The following is a 16,105-nucleotide window of genomic DNA, read 5'->3' on the forward strand; positions in this document are numbered from 1 at the left end:
GCCTTGTATAACTCTTAGGGGGTGATTACAATGGCGGGTGGATCTCCACCGCCCACATGGTGGAGGCGATCCACCCGCCATAAACCACCGTCCTCCACCCAATTCCCCCGCCTAATTGTCTGGGAGACACCCCCATCCATATTAAGATACATGCAGGGATTTGCCTTTCCGTGTCGGCAACGCCGCCATGGAAAGGCATGCAGTACTTTACATTGGGGGCCCCTATCGGGCCCCCAGGTATTTTGGGTGGGGGGGGGGGGGTGCACATGGGGGTACCTATGGAACCCCCCTGCATTTGCATGTACAACGTGGCAGGCACCGTGCACAACTTGCATTTTTGGCATTACGGCGGGTGGTGCTTTTAGCATCGCCCGCCTCAATGTTAAAAATGCGGTATGCGCCCACCAGTGTGGCGGGGGCATCCTAATTGTATGTGAGGGACCGCCGCATGCATTGCGGGAGGTCCCTTTTCCCGGGGCTATGGCGGGCGGACAAAGTCCGCCCGCCAGGCTAATCAGCCCCCAAGTCTTGTAGCTTCTTCATTATTGAATTTGTGGAATTCAAAAAACATTACTAATTTTTTAAGTCTGGTGACAAAATCATCCATTGATTCATCTTCTTTATGACATATATCCAGGTTTTAATGAGGATCAAACTTGTCATTTAAGCATTTCATGAGTCTCTTATAGGTGTTTCGCACCTGTTGAGTAAATGTAGTTATTAGATCTACTTTATCTCCTACAAGATTGAGCAGCAAATGTTTTGCCTGGTCATCAGTATGGTTTTTGCATTTTGCATTTAGAAAATGCTCAAAACTCCTTGTCCATTTCTCCCACCTTCGGGCAACATTTTGTTGTTCTGAAAGATCAAATGGCAGGGGCCTTCAAAAAACAGTACTCAATATTTTCCCTGCATCATTTTTATCCTCATTTATATCACAATTCATGGTTATTGTTACATCTCTTTCTGTCGTCATGGTCCTACCGTACACTCTATTTGCGACAAGAGTTTAATTTGCTTGAAATCAGCATATCACTCACCGCAATGTCGAAGGCAAGTGTTTATGGCTCACTTTGAAAACACCACAACGCCAATTCAGAGCAGGAGGACGTTTCTTTTTCCAAATAAACAGCTTCAAGCAACGCTGTTACAGAGATACTTCGTTTCTTCAGACGGACGCAGCTTTTACGTTCCAGCATGGGTTCTTCCAAATCGTCACCAGTATAATAACTCACTCCAGGCATCCAGTAAGTTCTTAATTATTTATTGTACATCGTGTACAGATTAGCTCCCTAACTCTTCAAATTTGTAACTACAACTGACTCTTGTATTCCCTTGAAAGACCCCCAACCTTCTATCCTAGAATACATTCCCCATACAATTTCTACCTCACATCATAATGCTGCACATCACATCATTACAGCGGCCATCTAGGGATACCTAACCCACACATTTCTGAAAACTAAACTCCGTGGGGATAACTTACTCCCCAGCGTTCCCCTTGTTCTCCCGAGTAAAATGATACCTCACTTGTGTGGGTGGGCCAAAGGCCTGTGACTCGGAAGGGACAGAAACATAGGGATTAAGGGTATAGCACCGCAAATTCTAAGAGCTACTTTTAAAAAAAAATATGTTTTTAGCTGATTGTGCATGGGACAGGCACACAAGTGAGGTATCATTTTACTTGGTAGACCAAGTGGACTGCTACGTGGTAGGACATGTGTGCCGGCACAGTAATCCCACACAAAAATGTGTGGAAAAATTATTTTTTGCAGCTAAATTTGAGGTTTGCAGGGGATTCTGGGTAGGAAAACATCGGGGGATCCACGCAAGCCATACCTCACTAGACTCCCCAGGGTGTCTAGTTTTCAGAAATGTGTGAGTTTGGTAGGTATCCCAAGATGGCCGTGAGCCCCGGGACAAGAAAACAGGCCCCCCCTGCGAAACCAGGTTGTTTTAAGGACAGGTGATTTTGAAGACTCCACAGTATGATTTGGACCATTTCCTGTTGCAGCCACTATGCCTACCCAAACAAGTGAGGTACCATTTTTTATCAGGAGACCTGGGGGAAGGTTAGGTGGTCAGAAATTTGTTTCAGCCCGATGATCCTACAACTTTCCCACACAGAAATGTGAGAATAATTTGATTTTTTCATTAAAATGTGAGGTTTGCAGGGGATTCTGGGTAGAGGAACGTTGGGGGATCCACACAAGCCATACCTCCCTGTACTCCGGAGGGTCTCTAGTTTTCAGAAATGTGTGGGTTTGGTAGGGTTCCCTAGATGGCTGCCGACCCTGGGACCAAAACCCAGATGCCCCCTATGTGACTGAAAACAACCTGGTTTTGCAAGGGGGGTCACATGAGTTTTTGGTCCCAGGCTTGGCGGCCATCTAGGGAAAACATAGCAAACCCACACATTTCTGAAAACTAGAGAACCAGGGGAGTCCAGGGAAGTATGGCTTGCATGGATCCCCCAACGTTTCCCTACCCAGAATCCCCTGCAAACCTCAGATTTTGCTGAAAAAATCAAATTCTTTACAAATATCTGTGTGGGAAAGTTGTAGGATCACCGGGCTGCCACAAATTTCCTACCACCCAGCATTCCACCAGATCTCCCGATAAAAAAGTTACCTCACTCTTGTGGATAGGTCAAGTACCCGGGACAGGCAAGGGCCCAAAACGTATTGTGGAGACATCAAAATTACCTATCACAAAACAATCTGCATTTGCAAGGGGGTCACAAGAGGTATCATTTTCCTTGGGAGAACAAGGGGAACACTGGGTGGTAGGACATTTGTGCCATACACAAAAATGTATGGAAAAAGTGATTTTTTCAGCTAAATTTGAGGTTTGCTGGCGATTCTGAGTAGGGAAACGTTGGGGATCCAAAAAAGCCATATCTCACTGGACTCTACAGGGTGTCTAAATTTCAGAAATGTGTGGATTTGGTAGGTTTCCCAAATGGCCACAAGCTCAGGGCCAAAAAACCAGGTGGCCCCCTGCAAAACCAGGTAGTTTTATGATAGGGAATTCTGAAGTCTCCACAGTACGATTTGGGCCATTTCCTGTTGCAGCCACTATGCCTACCCACACAAGTGAGGTAACATTTTTATCGAGAGACCTGGGGGAACGCTGGGTGGTAGGAAATTTGTGTCAGCCTAGTGCTCCTACAACATTTCCACACAGAAATTTGAGAAAATTTAGATTTTTTCATCAAAATTTGGGGTTTGCAGGGGATTCTGGGTAGGGTAATGTTGGGGGATCCATGCAAGTCATACTTCCCTGGACTCCTCCAGGGCTCTAGTTTTCAGAAATGTGTGGGTTTGGTAGTTTTGCAAGATGGCCGTTGAGCCCGGGACTAAAAACCAAGGTAACCCCTCTTGCAAAACCAGGTTGTTTTGTGAAAGGTCATTTTGACGTCTTCTTAATATGTCTGGGCCCTTGCCTGTCACAGGCACTTGACCCACCCACACGACTGAAGTACCATTTGTATCGGGAGACTTCAGAGAATGCAGGGTGGGTGGACATTTGTGGTCCCACGCAGATTCCAGAACTTTCCATCACATAAATATTTTTTTTTTTACAAAGTTTGAGGTTTGCAAGGGATTCTGGGTAGCAGAACCTGGTGAGAGCCACACAAGTCACCCCATCCTAGATTTCCCCGGGTGACTAGTTTTAAAAAATGTATAGGTTTGCTATATTTCCCTAGGTGCAGACACAGCTAGGGTTCAAAATGTACAGCTAGGCACTTTGTAAAAAAGGGGTCCGTTTTCACTCTAAAGATGTGGTGTGTCCACGTCGTGTTTTGGGCCGTTTCCTGTCCCGGGCACCAAGTCAACTCACACAACTGAGGTACCATTTTCATCGGAAGACTTTGGAAAAAGCGGGGCTGGTGGAATTTTGTGGATCCATGCAGTCTCCAGCACTTTACAGAAATGTGATGAAAATGTGTTTTTTTACAAAGTTTGAGGTTTGCAAGGGATAATGGGTAACATAACCTGGAGAAAGCCACACAAGTCACCCCATCCTGGACTCCCCTGGGTGTCTAGTTTTTAAAAATGTATAGGTTTGCTAGGTTTTCCTTGGTGCCGGCAGAGCTAAGGTTCACAATCTACAGCTAGGCCTTTTGCAAGAAAAGTGTCAGTTTTCACATTAAAAATGCGGTGTGTCCACGTTACGTTTTGCGCCATTTCCTGTCGTGAGCACTAAGCCTGCCCACGCAAGTGAGGTACCATTTTTCTTGGAAGACTTTGGGAAATGTGGGGTGGGTGGAATTTGGTAATATTCATGCCGATTCTAGAACTTTCCATCACAGAAATGTGAGGAAAATGGGTGTTTTTTTTGCAAAGTTTGAGGTTTGCATAGGATTCTGGGTAACAGAACCTTGTGGATGCCAGACAAGTCACCCAATCCTGGATTCCCCTGGGTGTCTAGTTTTCACAAATGTATAAGTTTGCTAGGTTTCCCTAGGTGCTGGCAGAGCTAGGGTTCAAAACCTACAGCTACACCCTTTGCAAAAACATGGTACATTTTCACTGTAAAAATGTGGTGTGTCTATGTTCCGTTTTGGGCCATTTCCTGTCGCGGGTAGGAAGCATGCCAAAACAAGTGAGGTACCATTTTTATTGGGAGACTTTAAGGAATGCTGGGTGGGTGGAAGTTTGTGGATCTGCGCAGATTCCAGACCTTTCCATCACTGAAATGAGAGGAAATTGTGGTTTTTTTACAAGGTTTGCGGTTTGCAAGGGATTCTGGGTAACCGAGCCTAGTGAGAGCCACACAAGTCATCCCTTCCTGGATTCCCCTTGGTGTCTAGTTTTAAAAATGATACAGGTTTGCTATGTTTCCCTAGGTGCCGGCTGCACTAGGACCCAAAATCCAGAGGTAGGCACATTCCAAAAAAAAGTCAGTGCCTAGTGGGCTTTCTGCTGCCCTGGGAGTGGCTATCGCCCCGGTATGCTCCCAAGTGGGGCCGAAAGAATGTGGCTATTCTTTTGGGGGGTGGGGGCATTGGGATGAGCATTCTGGGCAGCCCCCACCCCTATATATAAAAAAGCCAGCACAATTGCTGGCGCCTAGTGAGCTCTCTGTCCCCCTGGGGGCAGATCAGGGGCAAATGCCCCCATCTGCCTCCTGGGGGGCAGAACGACTGTGGCATCTTTTGGGGGTGGGGGCATTGATATACCCATTCTTGTCAGCCCCCACCCCTATGTATATAAAAAAAAAATCCCTGGCGCCTAGCAGGCTTACTGCCCCCCTGGGGGCAGATCAGGGGCTATGGCTCCATATGCCTTCTGGGGAGGTAGAAAGTCTTTTGTTTTCTTTGGGGGGTAGTGTGGGGGCATTTGCATGCCCTTTCTGGGCAGCCCCCACCCCGGGGCTATAAAATAAAGAATGCCTAGCATCGATGGTGCTTTCTGCCCCCCATCTTCCCCCCAGGGGGAGGGGCAGAAAGACTAGAAAACCCTGGTGTCTAGTGGGCTTTCTGCCCCCGGGGGGGGCAAAAAGACTGTAATTTTGCTGGGGGGGGGGGGGCATTGGCATGCCCACATTGGGCAGCCAACACCCCAAATTAAATATGGAAAAAAGTGGGCTTTCTGCCTCCCCCGAATTTACCCGATTTAATATGGGGGGAGCAATGGCCCTTGCCCAAGGGGCCGCTCCCCCTCCCTGGTGCCTAGTGGGTGGATCCCTGCATGGGGATCGCCCTCCTGAAGTAGGGATCCACTAGGGAGGGGTACCATTGGAAAGGGGAAACCCTCCCCTTTCTAAGAATACCTCACATGACTTTCTACTTGCTCAGGGGGCTGAAATAGCCCCCGGAGCACGTGGAGAGTGAAACTGAAATGAGCCTCTTGGCTCATTTCAGTTTTGGTTTCACTGAAATGACGTCAGCGCGACGTGCATGCGGATCGTCATTTCAGGAAAATCAAAGAAACATCCTTTGAGCTGGGAAAGCTCTTCCCCAGCTCCGAGGCTGTTGGGGGGAAGGGAATCCCTCTGTTGCCCGCACCAGAGGGATTCCCTGTGCCATGTGATCTGACGGCCGCTGGCCGCCCGACGCACAGGAGCACTGGTGTGTCAGACGGCCCCCGGCCGTCCGACGCACCGAAGGGGTTAAAAAAATAAAATAAGGAAGCACTAGTGACAAAAAATCAAGCTTGATCTGTGATTAATTGTCATCTGTCCTTGCCGATCCAGCCCTATCTGAATGCCTTTTTCTCGGCTCATATGAAGGAAATATTTTTGAAATTAAGACTGGGCATATACCCGACCAAAGAGGGTACGCGGACCTGGATACAACAATGGGCAATTACAGAATTTAGACTGTGTGGGAGGCTGCGTGAAACCCTATTACATATAGTGTGTGCGTGTCCTAAGTTGCTTAAAACACATTGTACACTATTAAAACCTTTATTCCTTAAGCCTGGGGTAAGATCAGCCCGATAGGCACTTATTTTATGTTTATTGGGCGATTCCATTTTAATCTCAAATGATGACATTTTTAACAAATGCTGAAAAGCTGCTCGTGTCTGTAACCGAAGGGACATTTTAATGGTTCAGAAAATATAAAGCTGTTGTTTTTAGGCTTCTGACACTTTGAATGTCTTGCAGTTGACCAAATGATTCTGTTTTTAGGTAACTTTGGTAATCAGGCTCTTAAGAATACATGGAAGCAGAGAGGCACTTTTATTGCTCATTTGCACAATGGCATATAATGTTTATAGCTCTGGCTCTTATGTAACTTCAATAATCAGGCTTCAAAGAGTATAGAGGCACTTTATTGTTCATTTACACAATGGCATATAATGTTTACAGCTCTTGCACAGGCACTTTATAGCCCTGTTACACCATGTTACGTAATATTTATAGTTTTTTAATGCATATTCCTGGGAGTCTGACCATAATATGTTATTAGTTCTTTGATTAGTGAGCGACGGCGTTAAAAAATGTGTATATTTTGTATTAATGTTCCAGTACGGCATGTAACCATAGAAAAAAAAATTCTCTTTGTGTGTACAGTTGTATATTAATCGGCAAATTGTGTTTTGTTATTTATGATTCTAATGTTTAATTGCAATGATTTTTGTTAACCAAGCAATAAAGAATTATATCTGTAGGGATAGATCTGTGTTTACATGGGAGGTGAATCAAACTGGAAAAGTAATACTCACCAAAAAAGCCTGACAACACTAGGGCAAAGGGCAAAACGCCCTCCTCGCTGCTGACTGTTGTCATCAAAGAGCAAGATTATAGCAATGGGCTACGCAGCCAAAGAGGGTGCTGCCACACTCAACCATCTTGGGAAGGAGTGATGGAACAAACTTGCATCAGCTCAAACGCCCAATAGTCACAAACAGGACCCTGAAGAAATGTGCAGATTGACACTGTTAGAAATGGGATTTCTGGTTGGCTAAGCTTTGCGCCAAATCCAGGCAGAAACCACCACTCTAGTCAGGATAAGGGAGTTACACTCCTAAAATAACCCCCTTGGGAGCTTGGCACGAGCAGTCAGGCTTATCTTAGAGGCAGTGTATAAAGTATTTGCACATAACCAACAGTAACACAGTGTAAGCACTACAAAAGAACACCACACCAATTTAGAAAAATATCCAAGACAAAATATGATAAAAATCTACAGTACAGTACTTTAAAAATAGTTGCGTTGCAAAATGTCTTAAAATTGCCAAGTTACGTTGAAAACACAGTTCGTACGAGTCTGTAGCTCGGTCCGAGCCTACCGTGATGCTGAAAACAACAGAGTCTTGCAATTCCATCTGACCGCGTCTGTACGGGCCAGCAACAGCGGGACAGGTTAGTTCACAGTACCTTTCTTGGTGCTCCTCACACGGAGGTGCAAGTCGTTCTTGGCATACGTCGCGGTTACGAGGCAAAGTGGAAGCGGTGCACGGTGCGGTGCCTCTCGATGCTGTGCGAGCAGCGGCTCGGTGATGATCATCCAGACGGCGTCAGTGAGACCAAGGCTTACGGTGCAGGGCGAGACGGTCTCGATGCGGTGCTGGTAGGTCACGATGCAGGTGACAGAGCCGGTTGTGGCGTCCGTCGCGGTTATGGTGCAAAGTGGAAGCGGTGCACGGTGCGGTGCCTCTCGATGCGGTGCAAGCAGCGGCTCGGTGACGATCGTCCAGACGGCGTCGGGTAGACCAAGGCATGCAGTGCAGGCCAAGACAGTGCTTGATGCGATGCTGGCAAGTTGCGATGCAAGCGACAGAGCTGGTTGGTGGGAATTGGTGCTAGCCGAGCCGGACAGCTGTGCGGGGCGAGGCGGTCACGGGTTTCGAGCCAGCAGCGACCGTGTCGGTGATACCAGGTCAGCGAAGTGAAGCGAGGCGATGCGGGTTGCGGTGCCTCTCGATGCGGTGCAAGCAGCGGCCAGTGACGATCGTGCAGACGGCGTCAGTGAGGCCAAGGCGTGCAGTGCAGGGGGAGACGGTGCCTTCACGACACAAGGCCAGCGACGGAGTCGAATGACAGAGTCGGTCGCGGTTCCCTCATCTCTGTGGCAACTGAAACAACGGTTCCAGGAGTGGTACCCAGAGGTTGGTGAAGTCTTTGCAGTCCCTGAGACTTCTTAACATGAGGCCAGCTCGGTTGAAGGCCCTTGGAAATAGTAAGCACAAGTAGAGAAAGTTCAGTCCAGTCCTTTCACTGCCCAAGGCAGAAGCAGCAGATGCAGGCCAATCCAACAAAGCAGTCAGTTTGCAGGGTGATGCTTGGATCTTGGTGGACTATCCTTAACAGTTGACGGCAATGTCGGTGTTGAGCAGGACTTGGTACAGGAAGGGCCATCAGAATGCAAATAAGTGCTCAGACACACCTAACCTTTCTATGTTTGTGGCTATCTAGAGGTAATGGACAAAGTGAAGCGGTCACCCTTTGGAGCTAGGCTGCAGGCACACAGAGCAGTAAGAGCAGAGAAATCTCCACTTTCTAAAAGTGGCATTTCTAAAATAGTAATAATAAATTCAACTTTACTAGTAAAGAGGATTTATCATTACCATTCCAAAGATATAAAACATGACAAAGCCACTCCTTTCTAATCTGGAATTATAGCTTAAACGTGTATTAAGGAATTCCAAATGTTAACCTATGAGAGAAATCGGCCTAACAATAGTGAAAAAATAATTTGGGCGTTTGCCACTACCAGGGCATGCAAAACTTAAAACCCATTTCCTAACATTTACTTACATAGCACCCTGCCATATGGGCTACCTAGGGATTACCTTACAAGTAACTTAGGTGTAATAAAAGGAGAGTTTAAGACTCGGTAAAGGGTTTTAAATGCCAAGTTGAAGTGGCAGTAATCTGTACACACAGGCTCTGCAGTGACAGGCCTGAGACAGGTTTGAAAGGCCACAGGTGTGGGTGGCACAATCAGTGCTGTAGGCCCACATGTAGCATTTAATTTACAGTCCCTAGCTATATGGTAGACCACTTTACAAGGAGACTTTAAGTAAACTAAATATGAAAACTGTGTGCACACAAATGTTACCATGTTTAGGGGAGAAGAACATGCACTTTAGCACTAGTCAAGAGGGTAAAGTGCTCAGGGTCCTGCGTCCAACAAAAAGAATCAGCAAAAAGAGCACATTAGCAGGCAAAACGTTTGGGGGAAAAATACTCTAAGGATCACAGGTCTAACAGATGACCACGTAGTTACAATGGAATATGGATGCCTTCTTTAGGGATGAATTCTGTACCATGCTGCAACAGCTAGAGATCCCATATAAACTTGCAGGTAATGACACTGAGATACAACAAGGAGGTGATAGTACCTACAAATCAGACCTTAAAGAAAAGCGGTTGCAATAAGGTTGTGACCAAGGCTCAAATGATGAACCTTGAAGAGCCACATACTCCGGGGCAATGGGACCAGGAGAGCCACATGCACCAAACTGAAAGAGATCATGTGAACCCTAGAAAAAGTGGTAAGTCAAGTCTCAGTCTCCCATAAAATACTTTAAAAGGGCTCCAGAAATGCTCAAATTGTTGTCAACTGGACCTTTAGAGCAAAGGATGTTAAGTCTTCCTAGAGACACCAAGAAACTGGGACATTTCATAGGCTCTAGTGCAGGGACCCGTCTTATCATACAAGGATCTAAAAGAGACCCAGTGGTCATCTCAAGTCTAGAGTGTTACAGAGCGCCTGGAAGCATAAACAGCCGAGTCGTAAACACCTGGACAACACCTGCTGCTGAAGGCCAAGCCTCTCAATTTGCAAGCCAAGAGTTTCAGCACCTTTGAAGGATCTGGAATAAGAAAAAAGGACTGTAAATTATAGGAAAATTCAGAAGTACCCATTCCTTTGCGACTGCCTGCTGAAGCACAATTGGGAATCTTGCCATATCTCTCCCTAGAACTAGCACATCTCCTGTCCCACCAGTCACCTGGATTCAGGGGAAAGGTTAGTTATGTATACGTGAGAGTTAGCAACCGTGGTCAAAGAAGGGCACCTACTCCCCAGACACCTTCCCCAAAGTTTCATCTTTGTGAACTTTATAATTTATTGTATCTATTGCACTGACAAACTAATGTATATTGTATGATGGTATTAATATTTGTATGATCATATACATTCTAATATTCACTTATATGCTATATATTTTGAAATACATGGACACAAAAACCTTTTTCTCATGGTGATGTAATTTACATGTATTTGAGTGCTCCGGACTATTATGAAATATTAGCTTGGGCATTGTTTTTGACAATTCCCATATGTACACTTTCATGCAGCAGAAGTGTTGCCTATTGTAGCGCCTTTCCCATTTCTATTGACTACATTTGAGGAGGGTTTGTGCAGGTTGTATATTGTACTGCAGCAGATTGTAATAGACATAGCCAATGAGAACACCCTGTTGGCAGGGATAACCAACCAGCTCACAAGAAGACTGTAGAGCATCCAAAATGCTGCAGTCAGACTAGTCCTTAACCTCCCACACCGAGCCCACATCACATCACACCTTAGGGAACTTCATTTGAGTCCCGATACACAAGCATGCACACTTCAAACTCCTCACTCACTCCTACAAAGTACTTCACAACACAGGCCCAACCCACCTGAATAGCTCTATTAATTTCCACCAACCTTCCAGGCACCTCTGCTGTGCTAGTCTCTCACTAACACACACCCCACACATTCACAAAAGCAGAACAGGGTGCCTCATCTTTTCATATCTGGTTCCTAACGCCTGGAAGAACCTCCCTCAACACATCAAAGCCTCCTCTTCTCTTCTTAACTTTTTTCATGAAGCTGAAGAACTGGCTTTTCGAGTAAGCACTTCAGGACTGGCCTCACACATCGGCTTTAGGCAGCCTGGATACCCTCACGGGTGAGTAGCACACAAAAAAAGTGATAACATAACATAACAAATAAGAAGGTGGTGGTCTCTGTGCTGCAGTGTGAAATGAAGCAAGACTGATTGTCATCCAGGAGATGATTAGCAGTGGTAGGATCATGGGGATAAACACAGACTGCTTTTTCAATGATCTTCACTATGAATGGTAGATGAGTAATGGGCCAGTTGGCGAGGTCATCAAGATCTAGAGTAGGATTTTTTAAGAGTTGGGGATCCGTTCTGTCGAGAGAGCTTCTAGGAAGATACCTTCGGTAAGGGTGGCATTTACAATAGTGAGCAGGGGTGAGACCGTCTCCTCATACTCATCCTCATAAAAAATGGTTTTGAGTGATTTAAATATGTCAGCAAGATCTGCGAGAGATATAGCTTTGAAGGATGGTGTAATGTACTTGAAAATTGGGACATGTACTTTTTAATTTTACATGTTCTAGTAGTGAGAAACTCTTTAAATTGTGTTTTCTACTGCAAGGGCTACCTTTCCCATAGGATAACATTGGCATTATCTTATTACATTCAATAATCTGCAATTTCTAAATTAGTGCAGGTAACTAGTTCATATTTGATATCTTTAGAACTGTAATGAAACATCTCAACTTATGAAGTCACATTTTATATTCGAAATTTAAAAATGCCACTTTAGAAAGATGGCATTTTCCTGCCCTAACCATTTAGTGCTTGAACCTATCTCGGGGTCACATGACTGGGTGTAGTTGACACTTAAGCTTTGTGTATTCCTCATAGGCAGCCACACACAATAGACAGCTTAGGTGTGCCTGGATGGGCCACCAATAGCAGGATGGAAGGGTGGAGCTGGGCACAGCCCTTCTTATACTTGAATAGGCTGTGTTCTACCTCCATCCAAATGGCTGCACACCCCTGTAGTTAATCAGGAGAAGGACAGAGAAGGCAGGATGCCTGGGTTCTTCAAAGGGTAAACTCCAGAAGCTTCTACCCCTTCAAAGACTGCTGTGCTGCTGAAAGGACTGTCCCTTTGCTGCTCTGAAGGACTGCTGCACTGCTGTGCTGACCTGCTGCTTTCTGCCCTCTTGCCTGGGTGAGAAGGAATTGACCTCCAACGGTTGAGCCCAGGATCCGGAAGTGACTCCAAGGGTTAGTTGGCTGGCCTCCTGATTTGAGCCTCCAGGGCAAAGGTTCCTGGCACCCTTGACCCCAGCAGCTAGACTCTGCCATCTGTGAGTTTACCCTGTCAAGTGGTGCCACTACAGTCCTGGACCCTTAGAAGTGGGCCTATGGTGCTCTGCCAGCCTCTGTGGATCCAGCGGAACAATCGCATTTCCTCTGCTGTGAGGCGCAATCCTGAGCAGAACCGCCACTGCAGTGTGGGTCAGTTCTGTTGCAACCATCTGCATCACATCGCAGCCTGTCGCATTGCCTCATTGGAACTGCTGCTACATGAAGCATCCTCAGCGCAGGATCTCGCATCCCTCATCAATGGCAGCCTTGATGACGGCGGCGGACTCCGCATCACTGCCCTGCAGATCTTCGGAACAAATGCATTACCCCAACTGCGGGACTCATCCTTGACGCCAGACTCCGCATCGCAAGCCTTCATTGAAGGGATCCTCGACGATGGTGCAGGACCTCACATCATGTTCTCGCTGCATCTTGGACCCAACTCATCACTTTAGCTGTACAAAGCACTGGCCAGTACTCTACTGCAGTCAATATGAACTTGTGACTTTGTCCTAGACTGGCGATACCAAATATCCAGAGTTGGCCCTTGGTGCTTTTCGGCGCTATTTTCACTAAAATCTTCAAAATTGCATATGTCCGGTTCTATAGATTGGATTTTTGTCATTTTGGTCTTGTTTTATTTTTATTTTTTAATCAAATTTGATTAATTTTCTCCAGTTGCAGTACATAAAAAAGAAATGTTTAAGAAATTGTTATCTGCATAGCAGGATCTCACCAGTATACACGACGGTGAAATAAATTGCATACTATTACATCACATCTTAACCTTGTGCCACCCTTATAGTCTCGCCTTGTTGGGACCCGGCTGAACTGCTTACGTCCTGATATTGCATCTCCTCCCACCCTGCTATTACAACAAATGTACTATTCTCCTGGATCAAGATCTAGCCAGTAATATACATTTTTGTCACCCCCCACCCCCTCCCCTACTGGCAGGTAGCCCGAATGATTAGAAATTCAAATCTGTAAGGTTGTGTTTAAGACGTAGCTTATGGAAACTAAAGATGGGATATCTGTCCAGTTTGGTAGGAGCTTTGTAGAATGAGGGTGAATGGAACTTGGGGATGTCTTGACCACGGCAATCCCCATGTCTTGGGTAGGAAAATGGGGGCTCATATTTGGGCAAGGGGGCTGGTAGTGGAGTTGTTACGGAGCCTCATGGAGTGAAGGTGTGGGCCGCTTTGAAGCTTTCCAACAAGAGGTCTCAGCTCATTGCGATTGGTTCCTTTCTCAGGCCTCTTTTTTCCTCTCTTCAGATAGCTACACTTTCTGTGTCTTGTTTTATTATTAAAAATAATTGTAATTTTCTAACTTGGTGTGGGATCATTTTTGTGTGGTTATTTCACTTTGTTACTGTTTGAAGTGCTGCACAAATACTTTACACATTGCCTCTAAGTTAAGGCTGACTGCTCTGTGCCAAGCCACCAGAGGGTTGAGCACAGGTTAACTTAGGGTTGGCTTGTGCCTCACCCAGAAAAGGATTATGGTTAATGCTTGACCAGGGCTCAAAATCCAGTCAACCAACAATCCAATTTCTTACAGTGGGCATAAGAGTTGAAGCAGACTTGGTGTTGTTGATATGATGTTGAATCTTCTTCATTTTTTCACTGTAAAGAATATTGACACATTTGCCTGGCCAACCATGTTGATATAAGGAAGCATCTTGATGACGATAGTAAGTAAAATCCTTTGTGGTAAGTAAAAAGGCTGGGCTGTCTGTAACTTAAAGTGAAAGGGAAGAGGGCACTTTCCCACCTAAAAGGTCCAAAGCCCTATATATTCCAAGAAATTAATGAATAGCTTCTTGCCATGAAAAGGGAGCCTCATGATATGCTTTTCTGAAAATAGTTTTGGTCTTTAACTATGCAGATGACCTTCAATTAATCTTCAACATACAACCCACCAGCTCCTCAGAGTCCAATTTGAAGTTTGTTATGACATACATCAGCAATTGGATGAATGCCAATCAGCTGAAGCTGAACCCTGATAAAACGGAGCTCATCTTGACAGGAGGTACCCTCAATGCTTGGAACACCAATTTTTGGCCAACATCTTTGGGCCCCCCCGCCTGGTCCAGCATCTAAAGTAAAAAGCCTGGGGATAATGATAAGCAATGACTTATCAATGAAACCTCAGATCAGCTCCGTAGTGTCAACCTGCTTCTTCCTCCTATGGAAAATAAAGAAAATAAAAAGATTCCTTTCAAAAGACCTCTGGTCGTCTCGGCGCTCATCAATTCTCGACTGGATTATGCTAACTCCCTTATGTAGGAATCCCAGCCTATCAAGTCCAGTGCCTGCAGCTGATTCAGAATCACGCGGCCAGACTTATTCTCCAACTACCTGTGCGTCAGCATGCGAAACCAATGCTGAGACAACTCCACTGGCTCCCGGTGAGCCAACGTAGTGCCTTTAAATTGGCCTGCATTGTACACAAGGCGCTATCTGAAGAAGGCCCCAAGTTTATCTCCAACAAGATCAGGAAATATACCCCTTCTCGTACTCTCTGTTCATCTGGTCAACATCTTTTGACCATCCCTAAGTTCAAGCGCATCAAACACGGGGGACTGCGGTTTTCTACTCTTGCCCCTCAAATGTGGAACAAAATCCCCCTGCCAATATGGACAACAAATCCTCACCTTCAGTTCAGAAAACAGTTGAAAACCTGGCTCTTCTCACAAGCATACCCTAATTAACCACTCTTCCTAGTTGGAGCCCTTTCTTCCGCAGCGCCAAGAAACCTAACCGGTGAACGTAGAGCTATACAAGCAACGTTTTACATTACATTACATTACATTACAGTTCACCCTCCATTCCCTTGTTCAAACCTACATTCGATCCACCACAGAAGAAGATGCTGCTAGAGTAGTAAGGCCAAAGCAATTTAATGCACTTCAAGACAGAAAGTGAGCTGTCACCTCCATCTTGGCCTGCAGAATCCATTCCCTCCTGGACATTTCTAGAGAGTTGCAAAAGTTCTTAATCAAGGAACTTGTTATCGGTGGCATAAATGCCTCCCTTTAAGGGGAGATTCAGATCACCAAAGACGTCTTAATATTGCCTCCACTCAACAACCGCTGGTGTCCTCGAGGTACTCACCAGACTTTTGGAAAATCCATCTTACTTTCCAGAGGACATTGGGATTGAATCCCATTTCCCAGTCCCCAAGGGCCTCACACCTGGGGCTATTCATCTTGATCAATTCCTGACATTCATGAAGTAAAAGTCTCTTTACTGTCTGATGCATTTTGAAGCTTGGTTGCGATGCACCTCTCGTCCTGGGTTGGTGGTCCACACCGGGGAGCACCACTTTTTCTCTGAGATACGCCAAGAGAGAATGAAGATCCTTTCTCTTCACCCATTGGTCCCTAGGGTTAGGTACCAGTTTCACCCCTCTGATATCCCTGCCAGTGTCTTACTCTGGCAAGAGGCAGTAAGTAGGGCAATGAAGATGAAGAAGCATCATTTGAAGAAGGTTAGAAGTATATAGACATGCCAATATATTTTTAC

The sequence above is a fragment of the Lissotriton vulgaris genome, chromosome 1_2 (genome assembly GCF_964263255.1).
Source record: "Lissotriton vulgaris chromosome 1_2, aLisVul1.2, whole genome shotgun sequence".
Classification (NCBI taxonomy): Eukaryota; Metazoa; Chordata; class Amphibia; order Caudata; family Salamandridae; genus Lissotriton; species Lissotriton vulgaris.